We start from the raw sequence: 21,281 nt of genomic DNA on the forward strand, positions 1-21,281 counted from the left end.
CCCCTAACGTTGCGCCACGGCGTGTGGTTCGTTTATACCTCGTGTGTTGTCATTAAAGTTTTATCTCGCGAATATGTTATTGCAATCCGCAGCAGGAGCGTTTCTATAAACTTAATTTAAACTTACGTTTTACACCGTGCTTTCTTTCCCTTATGAACATGCTTGAATGCTTAACTCGCTCCGTTGTCAATTGTTTAATTAATTTTTTGCTGTTAGCTGTTCGCGGCTCTTCCTCCATTTCCCCCTACTTCGTTCTTTTATCTCGCGAATATGTTATTGCAATCCTTAACGGGAGCATTTCAATAAACTGATTGAAAATAGTTTTGCATTTACCTTTTTAGTAAAAGGCGAGCTTTTAAGCCTGAGAAATCAGCCCGTAAATGCACACGTTTAATTGCACATGTGTTAATATGTATGCTTACACAGTATTAAAAGACAGTCAACAATTAACGTCATTTACCTTCGTTCCCGCGTTTGACTTGTGCTGTAAATCTCTTCCTCGTTTTCAGTTCACGTGATTACGTAGGAGGCGTAATACGTGATGACGCGATACGTGACTCCGCCTCCTCCATTAGAGTATATGGACAAAAAACAGGTTCCAGTTATGACCATTACACGTAGAATTTCGAAATGAAACCTGCCTAACTTTTGTAAGTAAGCTGTAAGGAATGAGTCTGCCAAATTTCAGCCTTCTACCTACACGGGAAGTTGGAGAATTAGTGATGAATGAGTCAGTCAAACAGGTTCCAGTTATGACCATTACGCGTAGAATTTCGAAATAAAACCTGCCTAACTTTTGTAAGTAAGCTGTAAGGAATGAGCCTGCCAAATTTCAGACTTCTACCTACACGGGAAGTTGGAGAATTAGTGATGAGTGAGTCAGTCAGTCAGTCAGTCAGTGAGTCAGTGAGGGCTTTGCCTTTTATTAGTATAGATTTGAGCTACACTTGCAAGAAAAGCTGTTATAGAAATGTTATTTGTGAACAGATTTCAAGGGACTGATTAAGGAAAAAATACTAGTTTAGATATAGCAAGATTTTTATTGCATACTAGCCAACCCGCGGTGTAGCATACGCCGCATTATTATGTATTGATGGGTGAACACTTCCTGAATGACACAGTTGTCCAAATAGGGTGGGTTTGTGGATACCACTGTGAGTGAATGAAAAGATGGACCTCTGGAGAGAGCAACATACAATTGTCCGTGACTGAAAGTGGGATCGTCTGTGACAATGGAGGCCACGCTGGTGAAAGTTACTTCGTCGGTAGGGATAAGTTTCAGCACTTGTTCATTAAGGTGTAGTGAGTCTTCGTTGATGACGCTTAATATAGCTTGCGTACTGAGATGCTCTGGAGTCACAGTTGAGAAACACTTTTTTTAATGTCTTTTAAGCACAGGTAAAAAAATGAACATGTGAAACATTCGTAATGTAATAAGCCACCAAGAAAAGTAACATTGCAATAATGCACGCTACGACCCGATCGCTGTAAACAGAAGTGAAAACAAAATCGAGCCCGGTGCATTCTTCAACTGCCTTGTAGCGCAGTGGTAGTGTTGCTGCTTTGCAGTAAGGAGACTTTGGAAGATTTTGGGTTTGCTTCCCGGTTCCTCCCTGTGTGGATAGTGCTTTGAATGCTGAAAACACCGGTATATCAATGTAATGAAGTATTATTATTCTTATGTGTCCAGCGCTCTCTCTCTCACGCGCCTGTATGTGTGTGTGTGTCGCTCGCTCTCTCTCGCTCGCTTGCTGCACGTGTTCCTGCAGGCATACCAGTAAGTGAATGAAAAGATGGAACTCTAGAGAGAGCAACATACAATTTTCCGTGACTGAACACTGGTTTTGGCAGATACATGCATATCTTTTTGAAAGTTCGGCCCTGTGCCTTATTGTCATCGCAAATGTTAAAGTCATCGCAAAGGCCAATCTAACAGGAAATTGTCTTCGTGTGAAAAAAATGCGCCTGTTCTTTCATCATTTTCTTGCAGCCTATCAAAGACTTGCTGATCATGTTTTCTAGACTCAATATACATTGGCTTTTCACTCAGCGCGGGGGCGTGCATTCATCTCGGATTATTACATCCAGCTAATCTGCTACACGGCTGCATTTGAAAAACCGACTTATCCCGGATGAGTTTCACCGCCATTAATGATTAGGAATCTGGTTGGAACAAAACCCTGCAGCCACAGGGGTTCACCAGGACTGAGTTTGGGAAACACTGCTGAACACAAACGAAACCGACTCAGGTGAGGAGTTGGGGCGGGCAAAGTAGTTGCAGCTATTGGTTATTCACAGTTGTTTGCCTGGGTGTCTGATGTGCTCGATGGGATCAGAAAGAAAAGAAAAACAATGTGAAGGCAATGTCACAGGTGTTCCTGTAGTATAGTGGGTCTACAGCTCCCCTTCAAAAGGCCATTTTTAAATAAATAATCACCACGCTCACAGTGTAGCGAGGGGCGTGGAAGTGTGGCTGAAAGGTTTCCGGGTGGAGTCGTGCTGCAGGCATTTCTCCCTTGTGCAGTGTGCGAGCGAGTGAGGAGAGAGAGAAAGCCGGTACGTTAGAGTGAGCGAGAGCAGGCTCGAAGACAATGTGTTCCTGTGGTATAGCGGGTCCATAGCTTCCCTTCAAAAGGCCATTTTTAATCAGGCGACTGACAGTAGTGGAGTCAGGCGCAGAGAAGGTCAGCTGCTGAGAGAGCGTCTCGACTGTTGCGGGGCCTGCATCGGTGAAGCAGGTGAGATGCTAATGAAAAAAGAGGCACAGGGCTTATTGGTTTTTAAAGACTGCTTCCTTTATTGTGTTTTAACCTCAGTTTTAAAGGATTGTTTTAAGGATCCCATGGGATACCCGTCGCAAACTGTTTTACACGCTGCATACAGCGATTCACATCTGCAAGAAACATGCTTCTATGAACAGTCAACGTGGCTCAGAGGTGCATGTGGACTCTAGCACAGACGAACATAAATGACACCGTGTTTTCTGAGTTGTCACGTCCAAAGTTGGTGGGCGTGGCTCTGCGAGTTGTCATCGTATCCAATGGTCTTAGAGTTGGTGGGCGTGGCTCCATCCTGTGTGTGCCATGGGTGTCTTACTTGTCGGCGGCTTAGTGAATTATATATATAGATTTCTGGATAATAACTCTTAAGTCTTAAAATCTTTTTTCATTGCACAATTTTATTATTCATAAATCTAAATTAGCTTTACCCCATTTTTGGCAATTTCAGTGATTCTCTTTTATTGTGTTCAAAACCTAGGCTGACATTTTTTCAAATACTAAGGCAAATGTCTGTAAATATCTTTTTACCCTTGAGCTAGTAACTTTTTAACACAGCCCCATCACTGGCCATTTTCATTGTATTTGTATTCTAGTTAAATGTATTTATCTTTAGTTTTACTTTTTTTCCCCCCTCATTTCACTTTTAATGTTAAAATATATCTTCTTTACATATACTTTGCTACCTTGGCTGTTCATTTTGTCTGTCCAGGATTTAAAATCCCCTGTAGCTCGCAAACCGTTTAACCTGAAATTTGGTACACATATACTATGTGGCGTCTACTATCCACTTTCGGGGTGATGATTGACCTCCAAGGCTATTCCTCTTTTTATTTTTATTGTATTATAGAATCAACTCTTGGCAGTGACCAGCAGGGTCACCATGCGGCACATGTGTATGGTGCTGTTCTCATTCCTACCACCTTCGCAGTCACTTCCCCTACCTCTTCATATCTTAAATCCTTCTTGAGGCAACTTAAGTGAAAAATTAAAGAAAACTTACTAAGTAATTGCAACATAAACACTGACTTAATCAGTTTTAACATGAAAAGATGTGGACGAAAGAAGAGAAGAAGCGGACTGCTAGGGTGGAGAAAAAAAGAGCTGCTCAGGAAGCAGCAAGTGCATCAACCTCTGAGCAAACGAATGCTAAATGGACAGAGAAGGAGTCTGAAAACTATAAGTCAAGTGTATTCCGTCATTACTGGTATTATATAATTTTTTGAGAAACACCCCAAATTTTTCACTTATGTTTTTGTACGTGCCATTTATATATTTAATAAAAATGTATGAAAAAGTATTTACTTTTTTAAACTAAGATATAAAAATTAACAATACAATATAGGTGTATAAGAAACATTCATATTTGAACACAGGGAGATGAGGTATATGCACACAAAAGACAGTGGTGATGTTTTATGTTGATTAGACATGTAAGAAAGAGTTTCACTGCATTCTGTTCACATGCTGTTAATTGTGAACTGAACTACTTCATGCTGTTTTAATTCTTGTCTGCCACTAGAGAATACATTTATTTTACTGGAACCTGTAGAGGAACTGATTTGTTGTATAACTGGAATACGAAAGGCGACAATAATCCTGACGAGGTTGAAAATTAAATTGCGAGTAAGTAGCCAACTTCAGCCTTGTGGAATCTTAAAAGATTTTAATTCCAGTCTGAAGGTGCACCAAAGTAAAATTGGATTTTTTAAATACGGATAAAGCATAATGCTCACTCAGTCTTTTGTCTGAGGCTAAAGATCTGCGCTGGTATCCCGAAGGCTGCCAGTTCAAATCCCTGTCACTGCCAAAAGAGATGCTACTCTGCTGGGCCCTTGAGCAAGACCCTTAACCTGTAATTGCTCCAGGGGCGCTGTACAATGGCTGACCCTGTGCTCTAACCCCAAGGGGTATGCAAAAAAACCAAGTAATTTCCTTTGGGATTAATAAAGTATATTTTAAAAAAAAAGTAATCCACACTGAACAAACTGCAATCCTGTTCTGTCCTTGCTATTAGTGACCAGCGTGGTCCAAATTTCTGCCCACAGATCAGCGGCACTTCCATTTCCAGGTACATTTGTATGATTTGCAGGGACCAGGGTCTAACCACCCTTTGTGATTGTGGAGCAGAGTTTCATGCAACTCATACATGTATACAAAAATCCAAGAGATGTGGTCTGAATTTCCCCTTGGGATTAATAAAGTATCTCTTATCTGTCTATCTACTCATCTTGGGGTTTCACGCGAGTTGTACGCGTAACTTAAATGAAACATTTTACCATTGGTCACAGACAATGTTTTGTAAATGAAGAAGATCAGGCTTACCGCAATTGTTTATGTATATCTGGAGCTGGGCGTCAGACACTGCTGTCATTGGGATGACCACAAACTATTCAGGAAAACAACCACTTGCAAAACTGCAATAATTAGTAACCTCAGTTTCCAAAGGATTAAAAAAGGGAAGGTGAATCAGCACAGTGGTAAACATGCCTCAGTTTTTTTTTAATGTGTTGCAGGCTTCAAATTCGAAATTTGTTTATATTTACAAAATACATTTAAGTTGTTTGGTGAAAATATTGAAAATCTTTTCTTTATATTTCTGTTATTTAAATAAAGTTTTGAGAAAATTAACAAATCACAGATTTTTGTTTTTATTATATTTTAGAAAATTTCCCAGCTGTTCTGGAAATGGGGTTTGTACATATATTTGTATTTAGAAATTGGCTTAAGTATTGGTATTTTGCACTTTCTTGTAGGCAGTTCTCTTTTTATATTTATTTATATATATATATTTTTTTTTATTTATATATATTTATATATATATATATATATATATTTTTTTTTTTTTTTTTTTTTTTTTATGGTCAATATACTTTATTTTCCTGCTGCTTTTATTTTTTCAATAATATATCAATTGTTGACTTTACTATTTGATATAATTTATATTACCACAGTACCTTTTGGGTTGATTTCTAATTCTTAAAAAAATAATGACTTTTGGTTTATATCTTTTCATAAGACTAAAAAGCTTTTGTTTATTGTCAGCTTTTGATTGATAGCAGCTCTTTAACGTTATGAGTAATGGTAGCTTCATGTAAACTAAGCACAGACCTTCGATAAAATGCCTGTCTATATTACAGGGCAAACTTATACTAACACCTATAACCCCATTCGTTTATGATTATCAGTTATCCTAACATAAGTCTTTTGGGATATGGGATGAAATAAGATCACCTGGAGAAAAGTGCATGTGAGCACATGTAAATAACGCAAACTTGGTGGTGGCTGAGATGGGAAACTGACTATGATCCATGGAGCTGTAAAGTTGCAGTGCTAACCAATGTGTTTTATTTCTTGTACCTTTGGTTTTTCTGTGACCCCTTTTCCCCATCTTAACCAAGTAAGTCTGACAGGCATGGCCTTTAAAAAACTCGGGAGTATCTCACAGGATACAGGGGACTCAACTTAGAGGGCCTTGTATCTGCATTTGGTGCATTTATATCCTGTTTGTATCCTTGAGCCCTGCAAATTGTTTCAAAAATCAAAAACTGAAATCTCTCTTACATATAAGTATTCATGCGGTGGGCTGGCGCCCTGCCAGGAGTTTGTTTCCTGCCTTGTGCCCTGTGTTGGCTGGGATTGGCTCCAGCAGACCCCCGTGACCCTGTAGGTAGGATATAGCGGGTTGGAAAATGGATGGATGCATATAAGTATTCAGACCCTTATTTCAGTACATTGTAGTAGCCCATTTGGTAGGCATTAGAGCTGTGAATCTTTTGCTTATGTTTGTACTAGCTTTGCACACTTGTATTTAGGGAGTTTATCCCATTCTTTCTGGTAGGTCTACTCAAGTTCAATGAGATTATATGGGAAGGATCTGTAAACTGCTTTTCTACCAGTTTCTCCACAAATGTTCTATGGGGTTTAAGTCTAGGATTTTGCTGGGTTACTCAAGGAGAGCCAGAGATTTGTCGTTAAGCCACTCCAGCATTGTGTTGGCTATATGCTTCAGGTTATTGTCATGCTGAAAGATCAAGTCACCCCATTCTTAGGTTGTGTGCACTCTGGAGCAGTTTTTGTTCAAGGATCTCTTTTGTATTTGGCTGCATGCATCCTTTGTTCAATTCTGAACAGTCTCCTTGTCTCAGCCACTGAGAAGCACCCTTGTAGCATAGTGCTGCCACCACCATTAGGCAGGTGGTGAGCAGTGCCTAGTCTTTGCCAGTCATCGTGTGTGGAGTTATGTCCAGAGAGGTCAATTTTTGTCTCATCGGACCAGGGAATATATATATATATCTTGTATATACTGTATTTCTCTTCTGGTTAGTCCTGCTTCCACTTCAAAACCGGTCCTGCCCACACGCAGCCGACACAGCATTTCTCGATTCCTATTCGTCCTCTTCCATGTCATGCACTGTACAGGCCTGCTGAGCATAATATATCCAACAAGTACTCGAGGTGCTGCCACAACGGTAAAGTAGCTTTACCACCTTTGCGGGAGCCACCTGTGTCTTTACAACAGCTTCTTACACAGAAAACATCAGAAGCTAAAAATTATCATGAACACAGTCGAGTGGGTGTACAGATAACTCAACCTCCTGGCCACGGACCATACTGTTTTAAAATACACGGGCAAATTTATCACCAAATCTCTCCACTGTACGCTAACACTTCTACCTCTCCAGGATATAAACAGTTGTATGTTTTTGACACAGCGCAATCTACTGAAGTACGCTTACAAAATAAAGCAAACTCTGCATGCAGTGAAAATGTACTTCTCCAGCTAGATTCCATGCTCAGAACCATCAACCCCATCGCTAAATCATATAAACACATGCATGAAATCGCTCAGTCCAATCCAACAGCATCTGTACGAATGGTTTTCAAGGAAAGAATTTACGACGATACCATGCCCCAACATGTCACACCGATGTTGCAGCGATTTTCGTCGGAGAAGATGGCGAAACGCCTGCTGAAAGGGACATTTGCATCTATCCCATAGGCAACTCCTGTAAACAGATTTCCACCCTCAATATAATAATAATAATATGAATTGCGATCCTATGGTTTACCCACTTTTATTCCCTTACGGAGACATCTGCTGGCTCAAAGATTTACAACATGTTCCCGATAAAAGAACCGCCAAGTGAATAAGGCTTACTCAATGCCAATTTTACGTGTACAGATTAGCAATGAGGAATACATAGTATTTTGCACTCCAGTGGCAAACTATTCCAACAGTACGTCGTAGATGCGTAACTTAAAACAGAAGGTGTGTGTCTCAACTATCTCAGATTAGATCAACAAGATCTGCGTGTGGAACTATCAGACGCACTGCAAGCAAACGCTGAAAATAACGTATGTGTTGGCAAAATGATCATATTACCGTCCACATTTCCAGGAAGTCCAAGATACATGCAACAAAACTATCAGGATGCCATGGCCATAGTACATAGATTTGGAAAGCTTGATTTATTTATCACTTTCACATGTAATCCTGCTTGGCCGGAAATTCTACATGCACACTGCTTCTTTCAAGAAGTATTTATTTCTTCTTGATTTCTGAATTCCTTTCTCACCGTTTTCCGTTCCTATTCTTACACAGCTGTATGGTACGGCGGGCGTCGGCTAGTGAGTGATATATATATATTTTAAATACTCTCATGCCTTTTACTCAAGAATGACTTCACTCAAGCCACTTTACCATAAATGCCTGATTGATGGAGTGATGCTGAGATGGTTGTCGTTCTGACAGATTATGCCATCTCAGCAGAGGATTTCTGAAGCTGTTAGACTGACTATTGGTTTGTTGGTCACCTCCCTGACAAGTACCAGTTACTCAGTTTGGCCATACAGACAAATAAGAGAACTGGTGGTTCCAAACATTTTCTTTTTCACAATTATTGAGGAATTACTGATTTAATACCGTTGACATGGTCTATGTCTTACTATAGTTGGATCGCACAGGTCTAAACAGAGTTCCGTGGACTTACTGGCTTGATTTTTGCCAAAATGCAATGGTTGGAAGATATTCAGAACAGCACTTAATAATAATAATAATAATAATAATAATGTTGGGCGGCATGGTGGCTCAGTGGTGGTATTGCTGTTTTGCAGTAAAGGAGACTAAGGATTGTAGCTGTGTGGAGTTTGCATGATCTCTCCAGGAACTTTGGTTTCCTCAAACAGTCCACATACATACAGGTTCAGTGAACTGGCATTGCTAAAGTAGCCAATGTGTGTGTTTGTTCACCCTGCGATGGACTGGTAACCCATTCACGGACTGTTTCTGCCTTGTGTCTAATGATTGCCGGGGTAGGTTCCAGCTGCCCTCAACTTCACCTGTGCAGTGTGGCATTTTGACTTGATAGTAAAATTAATTGTTAATATGAAGGATTCACCTGATTTATAATAAATATATAATAGCAAGAGAAATGTGTCTCAGTTAAGCCACCTCAGAGCACTCCAAAGTGAAGTTTTATTAGTAAGTCATGTTGTAGAGATGAATAAACTCTTTAGTAATCCTTTGTGTGTAGGTGTTGTGGAGAACCAAAGAAGTGTTTGTTAAGGTTATGTTACATAAACGTGAATGAGTAATATATGCATTTTTGCAGTACCTAAACTAATGTATTATCAATACATTTAACAGTTAATACAGAGAGATTCAAAAACACAATAAAGAGGTATAAATAAGATCCAAAGAGGATCTTCCACCCTGTTTTCCCAAGTCAGGTGTTTCATACTTTTATAGTGTGCTCATCATCCTCTTAACAGCTGACAGAACATTTTTTGTTGTGAAATACCTAAATGTTTTTTTCAAAATAAACATTTCTGTTCGATGAACACAAATAAACAATACTAGTTTTTTCAAGTCATTAATTTAACTTCAAACCCAGAGGAAAAATTAACAATAGTCCCACAGAGGATTTTGAAACCTCATTTTCCCAAGTCACATGTTTCATACTTTTTTAGTGTGCTCATCATCCTCTCTAACAGCTGACAAATCCAAAAACGTGTTGTTAAATACCTAACCCATGAAAGAACTTATTTAGAATACTTCCTCAAAAGATGTTGAATAGTTGATTTTTAAAAAGTAATTATTTTTAATAAACATATTTTTCCAATCTGAAAATGAAACAGTAATTAAAGACGTCATCATTAAAAATCAATTTAGTAAATGATACCCAAAATAGCCTTAACATACTAAAATAGTGAGTTGGCTACATAGTAGTTCTGTTGTTTCTACACAGATAAGCCCATCAGCTAAAACATTTGTAATCAAGTCCCAAAGTAAACAAATTAGAGAAATATTACTTTGTGGCCATATAAAATTACAGCAGAATATAATAATTTATGTAGAATAAAAGCATTACCTTTCATAGTGAGTACATAAGTAGTAAAATGCTTCTTATTCATGTGTCCTGTTCAAGCTGTTTGTCAATTTACAATTTCATGGAATGCTGTGAATTGAGTTTCATATAACATACCCTAAGAAAAAAAAGTATTAATTTTATTAGATATATTTCTGTACACAACTGTAACTATTTAATTTTAAATGCACACCACCTGCAATTTTGCCAGAATATCCTTCAGGTCAGAACCACCTTTGGGTCAAAAGTGACAGAAGTCAAGTAGAAAATTAAACTCTTTTCCACATTTGGTGGAAATGATTTGGTCATACTGTATAGTCAACTTAACATTGTAAAACATAAAATAATTGCTAAAGGTTTGGAGAGTTTATTGTAGAAACATCTCTTTCACAGCAGATACAACCAAATATTGATAGCTAAGGACAGTCACTTATGTAGGATTTAATCAGACACCCCTTCCGGAATTCGCATCACGTGCTGTACGTGGGGTCCATGATCAAATGATCAAGTAGGGGAGAGGCGCGATTAACAGGCTTTACTGGAAGGCAATTGGATTGTGTGTTTTTGTCATTTGTTATAGTTGACTTGATTCAGAAAACTCTCCCACAACCCTAACCTTAAATATAGTATAACTGGGTGTATCTTGTAGCATCATTGAAATATAACGTAAAGCGACAACCTCCTCAATGGAGTGGAGCTTTGGATGTTTGCAGCTACAGTTTACTGGGGTTATTGCCATTTCATGAATCATCAAATTAATGTTGTTGACAGTCACCTCTTGTGATCATTTTGCATTCATGAGTGCAGAGATAGGTTCCAGTCAACACTTGTCAGGCACACAGAGAAAAAAAAAAAAAACTTAAGAAAACATGAAGAAGCAGCTCATGATGCAATTGCTGGTGTGTTTAGAAATCTAAAATTAACCAACTTCTACTGGGTTTGCTAATGTGACATCAGTTGTCACTACGCTAAATCTTGCAGTTTACTAGACTAATGGAATAGCATTATGTGTAATAGTTTTGATATCAAGTGTGTAGTTAACAGATATTATGTTACAATACCTAGCTGACATGTGGTTGAGGATTATATATTACCACCATATACACCTCAGGACCTCTACACGATGTTAAAGGCTGTTAATGTTGGTCAACATACGCAGTGCTCTAAGCGTTGCTTTAAGGAAAAATTGGTAAATTTCACAAACACACAGGTCACCTGGCACACTATACACTCCAGGCAAGCAAGGAGTAATTAGCTCAGATTTACTTCGATTGTTGGTTAAATTTACTGGTAGCTAACATTATTGATTTGGTTAATAACTTCTTGCTATCTGTTGTCATTGGAAGAACAAAATGAATTTAGATAAATTCATAAATATAGGTGATAGATTCACTTTTTTTTAATATCTACATTTTCAGCTTCATTTTGACCTTCAATTTACTGTATTAAGTTTGTTAAGCACAATCACTAGTAGTAGAAGATGTTTTTATTTTATTAGTAGTAGTATTAGTAGTTGTAGTGTTTTATATTATTAGTAGTAGTAGAAGTATCCGAATTGTCGTTTTTGTTGTCATAAATGATATTGTTGACTATATTGAGTAACAAAATATAACAGCATTTTGATACCCTGGGCCATTATTATTATTTTATTATTATTACTTTGGCCTTTATTTATAAAGTAAACAAATCCATTGATACATCATTTCCATTAAATACATTTAAAAGTCGAAATCTATGGATTTCCCTCTGGATTGCAGCAATATTCCCAGTTACAGGTGCATCTGCTAAGCAAAGTTTTTAAAACTTCAGCTCATCCAGACATACTTGAGGTCATCCATGGCACAAGAATATATAAGCAGCTTCTCTGTCAACCTCATCAGCTCAGACCTTACACAGAAGCTGTTGTATGATGACCTCATAAATGACTCTACCTATGCAACAAAGAGACTGAAGTAACCTCTAAAGACTCGCATTCAAGGTTTTATTATTTTTATTGGACCAGAGCATCTCTAAAACACCAGGTCTTGTGGGGGTATTCCTAATATGCAGAAGTTAGTACCTACCAACAGTGGTCCAAGGAAGAACAACCAGTGAACCAGCGACAGGATGACAGGGGTCAGTAGTGTGCATGGGGAGTGAAGGACAGCCCGTCTGGTCCAGCCCCATAGAAGAGCTGCTGTAGCACAAATTGCTCAAAAATGTAATGCTGATCTTGAGAGAAAGGTGTCAGAACACGGAATGCATTGCAGCTTGCTGCGTATGGGGCTGCATAGGCACAGACTGGTCAGTGAAGTGTTTCCACCCTCGAAAGTGCCTACAATGGCCATGTGAACATCAGAACCGGACAATCGAGCAATGGAAGAAGGTGGCCTGGTCTGATGAGTCACATCTAAAAGTCACATTCTTTTAGATGATGTGGATGGCTGGGTTTGAGTTGTTTACCTGGGGAAGAGGAGGTAGCAGAATGCCCTATGGTTAGAAGACAAGCCAGCAGAGACAGTGTGGACTCTGGGTAATGTTCTGCTAGGAAAGTTTGGGTCCTGGCATTCCTATGCATGTTACTTTGAAACATAACACCTACTTAAAGATTGTTGCATACCACATACACCTTTTTATGGCAACAGTATCCCTTAACATCAGTGGCCTCTTCCAGCAGGATAATGTGCACTCCCACAATGCAAAAACTGTTCAGGAATGGTTTGAGGAACATGTCAAAAAGTATTTTGGCTTGGCCTCCAAATTCCCCAGATCTCAATCCGATAGAGAATTTGCAGGATGCAGTACAAAAACAAGTCCGATCCATGGAGGCCTCACCTCGTAGCTTGCAGAACGTAAAGGATCTGACACTTTGAAGGTATAAACAACTAACAGTGATGGTAGATACATAGATAGTACTTGTTCCAAGGAGAAATTTAGATATAGTGTAATGAAGAAAAAAATGAACAATTAAAGGTCCTTACATATAGTTTACAGCAATGTGTCATGAATCTTGTCATCATGTTGCCTTTCTGAGAATTTACTTAAATGAACACAAGATGGCACTGAGCATGACAGTGAAAGTATAAATAAACAGCTTTATTCCTCCATAGCATAAAGCCAGTGACCCAGAAGATGAACCTTAGTTCCATCTCTTCCCACAACTGCAACATTAAATACAGTCACTATTCTAAAGACCCTGGTAGACAGTTCAGACAAACTGCTTCATTAACAGAAAGTGACAGTGAGACAGGAACATTTTAAATATTGGAAAGATAGCAGATGTGGCTACCAGAAGTGCAAGAAATACTAGGAAGAACATTACAATAAAGGATTAATTCAGTTTTTATCTAAATATTTCTGTCACTTCAAAGACATTTCAGCAATTGCACCTTCAAATCCACGAGCATAATTTATTATTACAATTCAAAAAGACTCATAAATGGAGAGTTGTTAAGATGTGTTTTGTGTAAGGCACATTACATTCCTTCTTGTTGGAAACTTTGTTTATGTCACAGTAAGTTATTTGGTAGTAGAGTATTTAATGTGTGCAACTTTGGCTTAATATTATACAACAGTACTCAACAATTGTGTAAAATCAGAGGGGATGGTGATCTTTACTAGGGTACTCCTGCAGAATACTGATGTTAGACAGCCCATGCAAGGGTCTCTTAAGAATGTTGAGATGTTTTTGGTTCTGTCACATATTCAAACTTCATGTTAATGAGTGTTCTGTTTTTCTGCAGAGATTATCCTCCTTGCTTGAAGTCAAATGGCACACCTCTGTAACAGTGCATCATCATTCCTATTATTTCCTCTCTGCCAGATATTTAAAAAGTCAAAACAATATAGGTTAAGAACAATGAACCAACAAGCCATTTACAACTAAAGTTCACAAAAATTCTGAAATCATGTCAGGAAGTAATGCTCAGCGAATAAGCAGTAGAAAATGGCATTCAGGCAAAGGTGTAAGTATTAAATTATCTACACCACTGGTCAGGAAACTTTTTACCCCAAGAGCCAGTAATAAAATTCAACTCCTTCCATAGAGCTGGATCCGTCACAACATTGGTAGTGAAATTTGTGTGCTTGCATCTCAGCAGCTAAGCGACCAATATCTGAGGTAAAGTTGGACACAGCAATCTGCAAACTAGCATGAAGATCATCTCCTTTTCTCTTCACTCTGTGTATCTCAAACTATAAATATAATACCCGGTCATGTCGCTATCTTATCAAAAGATCTTGACTATACATTGTTGCTCTCTCTTGCTAAATGAATCAAAGCCTGGAGAGGTATATTCATTTTTTACATCTAAGATGTCTCACTTAACACCAGAATTACCAGAGCCTACGAAAAAACTCGTAGATCCAGCCCACCTTAAATCACTTCTTAAATCTATTCGCACCTCTCCGCCAGCGTCTTTTGTCATCTAAATGTGCTGATAAACACAAGCTGCAAGCAGCCAGGTATTCCATCCCCCCATTTCCCCCCCCCCCACCGACTTAGAACGTGCACGACCTTCTCACAGCTCCTGCCTTGATTGATTATCTGGGACTGAAGTGGAGTTTTACACTGGAAATAATAGATCGTTATTTGGAACTCTGTGTACAGCATGGTGTAATATTCAGGAGAAAACGTGCAGTAATTCCACATGACTGAGATCAGAAATTATGGACAGAATTCACTAATCACACTTCAGTAATGATGGCTGTTTTTGTAGAGCTGGAGAATGTGTGTACTGTTAAGGTATGCACAAAACTCTAAAGATCTAGTTAGGAAATTGTGCAGCGTGCAAATTTTAAACACTACAAGCAATTCAGCAAGGGCTTGAATTTTGAGCATGCCACATCATCACATGTTTATCCAAAAGCAATATCAATGCAGAATCTACTGTCAAAACTGCAAAAATGGCAAAAGCAAAGCAAGCAAGATCTGATTTCTATCATGATATTTTAGAACATTGAGTTGTGACGCTTGATATTTTCTTCTAAATAGGGATTGTTGTACTGAAAGTGATTTTTTAGTTGTTTGTGTTGTATCCTCCTCCCACCTCCATAGTATCCTGAAAACTTTGCCTCATGCTTCATTTCAAAATGAAATACCAATAGTTTCATGGTAGAACAGTCAAATTACTTTTTCTTTTCAGTGAACACAAAAGTATTCTTCTGGCCATTTTTCTTTAAATTTCTGAAGGTCTGCATTGATCATTGTTTTCTTTGACCATGTGCACTTAGCCTAATGACAAACTTAATTAGATGAATTTACTAGGTGAATCACCTGTATCTTATACCGCAACCCTCTGTACGTTGTATGTTGTACTAAATGCACTTTTCAAGTGTAACTTGTGGGAAAAAATAAAACAGAGTTTGTGAAAAAATAATATGGAATCTGTATTATTTTTTCACAAATTCTGTTTTATTTTTTTCTAATTTTTGGTTTTCACCTCTTTACTTTTCCTTAATTCAGATTTTTGGGGTTTTACCATTTTTTTTACCGTAAGAAAGTAGCAACAGTGACAACAAAACAAACAGTAATGAAATGGCAATTTACATTCCTTTTAATGAAACAGCACACTAGCACAGCTATACCTTATTGTAACTAAACGTAATGGCTAGAAGTTCAGGGCATAAACTAATGAATAAATAAAAGTTCGAGGCATAATTGAAAAAATACATATATATATTATAACTAAAATTAAAAATGTAATTCTTACATTTAAACATCAGAATTCAGCAAACAGTCATTATATTTTAACGCTCTTAATCAGTACAATTTGTTTTAACTTGGAGCTGTGCTAATTTGGTTTATTTCCATCCCTGTCACATATCCCATTGAAGTACATGATTGTGATGTGCTTGGTGTTTAGCTCACTGAGTAACTCTGTTTTGTCTGTGAGGGGAGTCTTATATTTACTAAAGCTCCTCTCACAGTCAACTGAGCTGAATGTGAAGTATATGTGGGGCAATGCTATGTCTGTCACCCTTAGAAACCATTGGAAAATGCTGCCTTGCACACTTCCAGTAATCACCCAACTTCTCAGAAGAAGAGAGACCCTCATTTGAAGCACATTGTAAATAAACCATTCATTCTTCACTTAGCTCTACTGAAGTGTTTATCAGAAGTTTCAGTTCTGTGTATCCTTCAATGTGTTTTTTTATAGCAGGGGCCTGCCTGGGATCAAACACTCTGTCCAGCTTATATAACCTCCTTTGCAGGATGGACATCCCAATGTTTTGAAAACTTAGCAAAGGCCAGTTGGAATGCATCATGCAGATGGTCAAGCACTTCTCTCCTCTGTCGCATGCCCATCTGATTCAACAACTCATCAGTTTTGGCACCAAAGCTATAGGTTTTTGCAGTTTCATACATCAGGTTAGAGCACAGATCCTCCATGATATTATAATCTGAGACTGCAGTAGGACAGTGAGTGCCCTCTAGAATTGTAAGAGCTGTGACTAGTTTGATGCATCCTTCTGAGATGAAGGTTAACTTAACTTTTAGGGTCTCCATTTTTTTTCCTCAGTTTCAATCAGCTTTAGGATATTTGCTACAGCCTGAGCTATGTGTTCTCAGCCAGAAAGAACTCTTTGAAGGGGTAAATATGTGCATGGTACCATACTGATTCAAACCAGCTATTCCACCTGGTGTTTCCTGCCAGCACAGTCTCTTTCTGTAACAAGAAGGTTACCCTTCTCCTTTTCCTGACAGGTTTCCTATAAAGAAGGCAGACTTAAACACAAATCATTAGTGAAGCAGCCTCACTGAAGTATTTATAGTGCTACTAGGTCTCTCCCACCAAACTGATGACATGACACAAGCAGGTTGAATGCACACTGTTAGGCATAACCCCTTTTAAAACTTCCTGGTATGCTTTCAGACAGTATGATGCATTGTCTGTAATCACTGCTAAAATGTCATTAAGATTCAACTGGTTGTTGTGAAGGGACTGAAGTAAAGCCTGTGAAAAGGTGGAAAAGTTGCAGTTCTCCATAAAGATAACATCTGCCAGAAAGTACTGGTCTTCAGTACCTGTAATTGTAATTATCCAAATTATTTCTAATGATTCTTAAACCTTAAATGTTTACAGACTCAAAACATACATCATTACATACTATATGTAGCTTAAAAAACTATACATCTGTAGCTTCATCCACTATCTTAGAATAATTAATTACAAAGCAAAAGCTAATTAAACAGAAAAAAAGAAAAAGAGACTCACTTTTATGGGCTTGTTGCATCTGAGGAGCCTGCTCTTTTGCTTATGTTTGTAGGTGCCAAGTTTATCAGATCAAGTAAAATGTGACCTTGCATGCCTCGTCACCGTGATGCTAAACATTTATTAAATCCAGAAACATCATTCATTTTCAGAAGGGAACCCGTTAATAACCAGTGCCATTCACTAATAACTTTCTTCTACGGGAAAGACTGTTAACACCAGTTAAATATAATTTAATTGGTTAAATGATTTGCAGTAAATAAATCCTGTACAATTAGAACTGCCTACATAAAAGAATTACCATACAGCCAAATGTTTACTCACCTATCACTATGTTGAGAAATATGTGATCTCAGCTATCTGTAGTTTCAACTAAAACACAAATTTTCTTGCCACGAATCTTTCAAAGAACAGTGTTCATATGTTGTTCAAAGACACTGGGCAAATGACTTTTATGGAGACTGCTCTCGTTTTCTGCCAGCGTGCCTCCCTGTTTACAATACTTAATAAAGAGGACGCATCTTTGTAATTTGTTTGAGCGGTGTGTCTGACTCCGCATGGCCACAAAGTCCTCTACAAACTGTCATCTTTCATCTGATGATTTAGTTGTTTCCTTTATTGTTAACTGAAAGGGAACACTTATTGATTTTAACTTCTCCTTGTTCTTGAGTTGGGTTTTAGATTTGGCGTGGTCATTGCAAGTATATTTTCATGTGCTGGCAAACCTTACAGAAAAGTTGTTGTCCAGATTCGTAAAAGTCGCTTGGATATTGTTATGTCCTCAATTTCACAGTTAACTTCGTGATTCTTAGTTTTTTGGACATAGTTGGGGTATCTGATACTGCTCGCTTCAACATTTCTGTTTCATGCAGCTAGCTGACTCCTGCCTTTAATGAGAAAACATACAGGAAACACATGCACAAACAGATAGAGGTATACCTGAATTTCTACAAAGAATTGCGTTCACATGAAAAACAACAAACTAGAAAATAGTATGTGAATGAAAGAACTACAGATTACTGAAATGTTTAATACATTTGGAAGTTTTGTAACGGTCACCCCTTCAGTCTCTAAATTCCACACATTTCCGATTTTAAATCTAAAATACATTTTTATGCGTTAATTCCATGATTCTGTCCCTGTTTTCCACATTCCGGAAATCATAGAGACCTAGATAATGACCTCAAATGAACACAGCAATTTTGCTGTTATGGAGAAAGACAAGGAAGAAACGACATGAACACTAGGCAATAAAAAATTTTTGCAGGCCACAGTTGGCCCTTGATATGTCGTCCTGATCTACTGAACACTAATTACAGAAGTTCCTGTTACACTGTACATTTATTCAGCTCCGGTTGCAGAGGAAACTAATGTAGAAATGAGCTACAGATCTCTCAAACTTCTCTGATTTGCTGCCGCCTCCTTCAAAGGGGTGGCTGCTGTTGTTTTACAACAGATCCCCACCCTTTGACACCCCTTTTGCCATGATGTCGTTTTACTTTGACCATTTTCCATTGCCATAAACCCAGTCAATCATGGTTTCCCTTTGCCAAACCTCCTTTGGGAGAAAGACCTGGTAGTCCCCTTAACTTGCAGTGACTTACTGTGCTCTCAAACAGTCTAGGAAGGTAGCCTTTGTTGTCATTGTAGCAGTACAATGAAATTATAAAAGCTACAACTGCAAACAGTACATGTACATCAAAGAACACTGAACAAATAATATAAAAAGCACACATCCTATGACAAATAATACAATACATAAATAAATAAGGGACAAGAAATTATTATTCACTAAAGCAATTTCTCTCATCACTGGAGAAAAAAAAAAGTTTGCTGTCCTAGGAAGTTAAAGGAGGTGACCCTCTCCACCAGGTCCCCGTTGATGTATAGAGTATAGAGTTATCTACAGCAATTATATAATTATTCATAAGGTCCACATTGCAGACATGCACTTTTTCCAGTAACATTTGATAGGCTCTAGAATTCTGCTGACCAGCTATTTATAGTAGTGTTCAATGATGGATAAAAATGAAATTATGATTGAGATAGTTGAATATGTATTAGAAATAGCTTGACTGCACTGACCTTTTGACTAGCTGTTTAAATGAAACCTCTTACCCTGATGAACCTGCTCAATGTGAGCTTCACTGTCAGGTACGTTAATAGAGGGCCATGCCTTGGTAAAATTCCCCATATCTGTATGCATCAGGAATAAAAATACTAGAAACAAGATTGGAGTTCTTTCATTTTGTTGTTCTAATTGACTTCTCTTTCACAGTGCATACTCACTGAGGTCATTAAGGGCAAGTTTGGACCTGTCTTTACTGCTTTGTAATTTTATTACTCAGCTAAGCATCAGCTGTAGCAACTAGTTGAGCTTCCGTTGTACTAGAGTTTCTCTTTTTCACAAGAAGTTTGTTACATTTCAATAATAAGGTGCGTCTCACAACCTCTCCTTGGTTAATCCTGGTCACAAAACCAGTGCAACCTTTGAAAATACGCTCCTTCTTACCAGTTCTTAGTCTTCCTGATAAGCTTTGAGATACTGAAACTCATTCAAAATTTTGGCACTTATATGAGTCAACTATTCTCTTCAGATCAAAATATCATATTTCCATTTTGTTTAGGTTCACAAAACAGACTCAGTCATTCCAAACATGTTTTTTACTGACTCAGTCTTTCTTTTGCAGGTTTGCTTTTATCGTTGTGTTGTCATTCTGCATAACCCACATTTTGTTAAGTTTCCACTAATCATATTTGTATTTTGCAGAGGGCGCACGCTGAATGAGGGTCTTTTATCTTACAGCCTTCGCATAACTCTTCTACAGAAACTGCAAAAATGAACATTAGAGGAAAAAACACTTCGCTTGACTTTTAATGCTACTTTAACTTCCTAAAACAAACAGGTGTTAAGGTACAGTAAGATAGCCCATCACTAGAACAGGAGTCTTTGGTACAACAGGAACATAGATAGGATTCTTGTGTGTTGGTAAATTCTTGGCTTCATCAGCTATCTCTAGGTATCATGGTTTGGAGAAAACGTCCAAAAGTTGGATAATTCAATGAATGCCAATTAGACAACACTCAGATGTGAAACCATTTATACAGAACCATTGAGCGGTATGACGTACAGCTGCTCTTTTTGTATTTTGTATGTGAGCTAAATGTATGTGTAAGCATAGAAAAATAGGATAAAACTGCATATACATAACCATTAAAAACATGAATCAAAGTGACATACTGATTATTGATTATATTAATGGCATTACAAATAGATTCTCAGACATTCTCCTGTAGATTCTGCTGATACAATCTAGATTTCATTGCTCCCTCAAAGATCTGAAGATGTCTTGGTCATTAGACTTCAGATCTGCCTTAAACTATTATAATTCCTCTGTCAATAATTGGTTGGAATGCAGTTTCATTTATTTTGTGAAACAAAAAGCTTCATATTTAATGGCAATATAGTCCACATTTGTCTTATCTGGACACAGGACAATTTAAAAGTATCCAACGTCCTAGCCGAAGGTTATCTATGCGTCCACCATTTCTAAGGCTGATCCTCCAATTATCTGTGAACCACCCAGTCTTACTGAGGTTGTACAGGTGGTGAAGAAGCTGAGGGTAGGGAAGGCTACAGGGATCTGTAGTATCCGGGGTGAACTTGTCCAGGCTGGTAGTAAGGCTGTCTTCCTGGCATTGCAAGCAATCTTTGCTTCCATTTGGGAGATGGGCATCATCCCAACTGACTGTAAAACGGGACTTGTTGTCCCTGTCTGGAAAAGGATGGGTGATTGCCTGAACTGCAGCAACTACAGGGGGATAACAGTGATCTCAGTGCCAGGTAAGGTCCTTGCTAGGGTCATCCTCAATAGGATCTGTGATCACTTGCTCACCTACCAGAGACCTGAGCAGTCTGGTTTTATGCCTAAGAAGTCTAC

The 21,281-nt window shown here is 38.2% G+C and overlaps 1 protein-coding gene across 2 annotated transcripts in view; it reads right to left on the reverse strand.

Annotated features, from left to right (window-relative positions):
* The window catches only part of LOC114643119 (tumor necrosis factor receptor superfamily member 14-like), a 203,729-nt gene extending 183,777 nt beyond the window's left edge, over positions 1-19,952 (reverse strand). For both annotated transcript variants that reach the window (XM_051930532.1, XM_051930535.1), the window contains exon 1: positions 19,853-19,952. The gene's annotated coding sequence lies outside the window, so the exon portion shown is untranslated. The remainder of the gene's footprint in view (positions 1-19,852) is intronic.
* Positions 19,953-21,281: the final 1,329 nt, after the last annotated feature.

The sequence above is a fragment of the Erpetoichthys calabaricus genome, chromosome 8, assembly GCF_900747795.2.
Source record: "Erpetoichthys calabaricus chromosome 8, fErpCal1.3, whole genome shotgun sequence".
Lineage (NCBI taxonomy): Eukaryota > Metazoa > Chordata > Cladistia > Polypteriformes > Polypteridae > Erpetoichthys > Erpetoichthys calabaricus.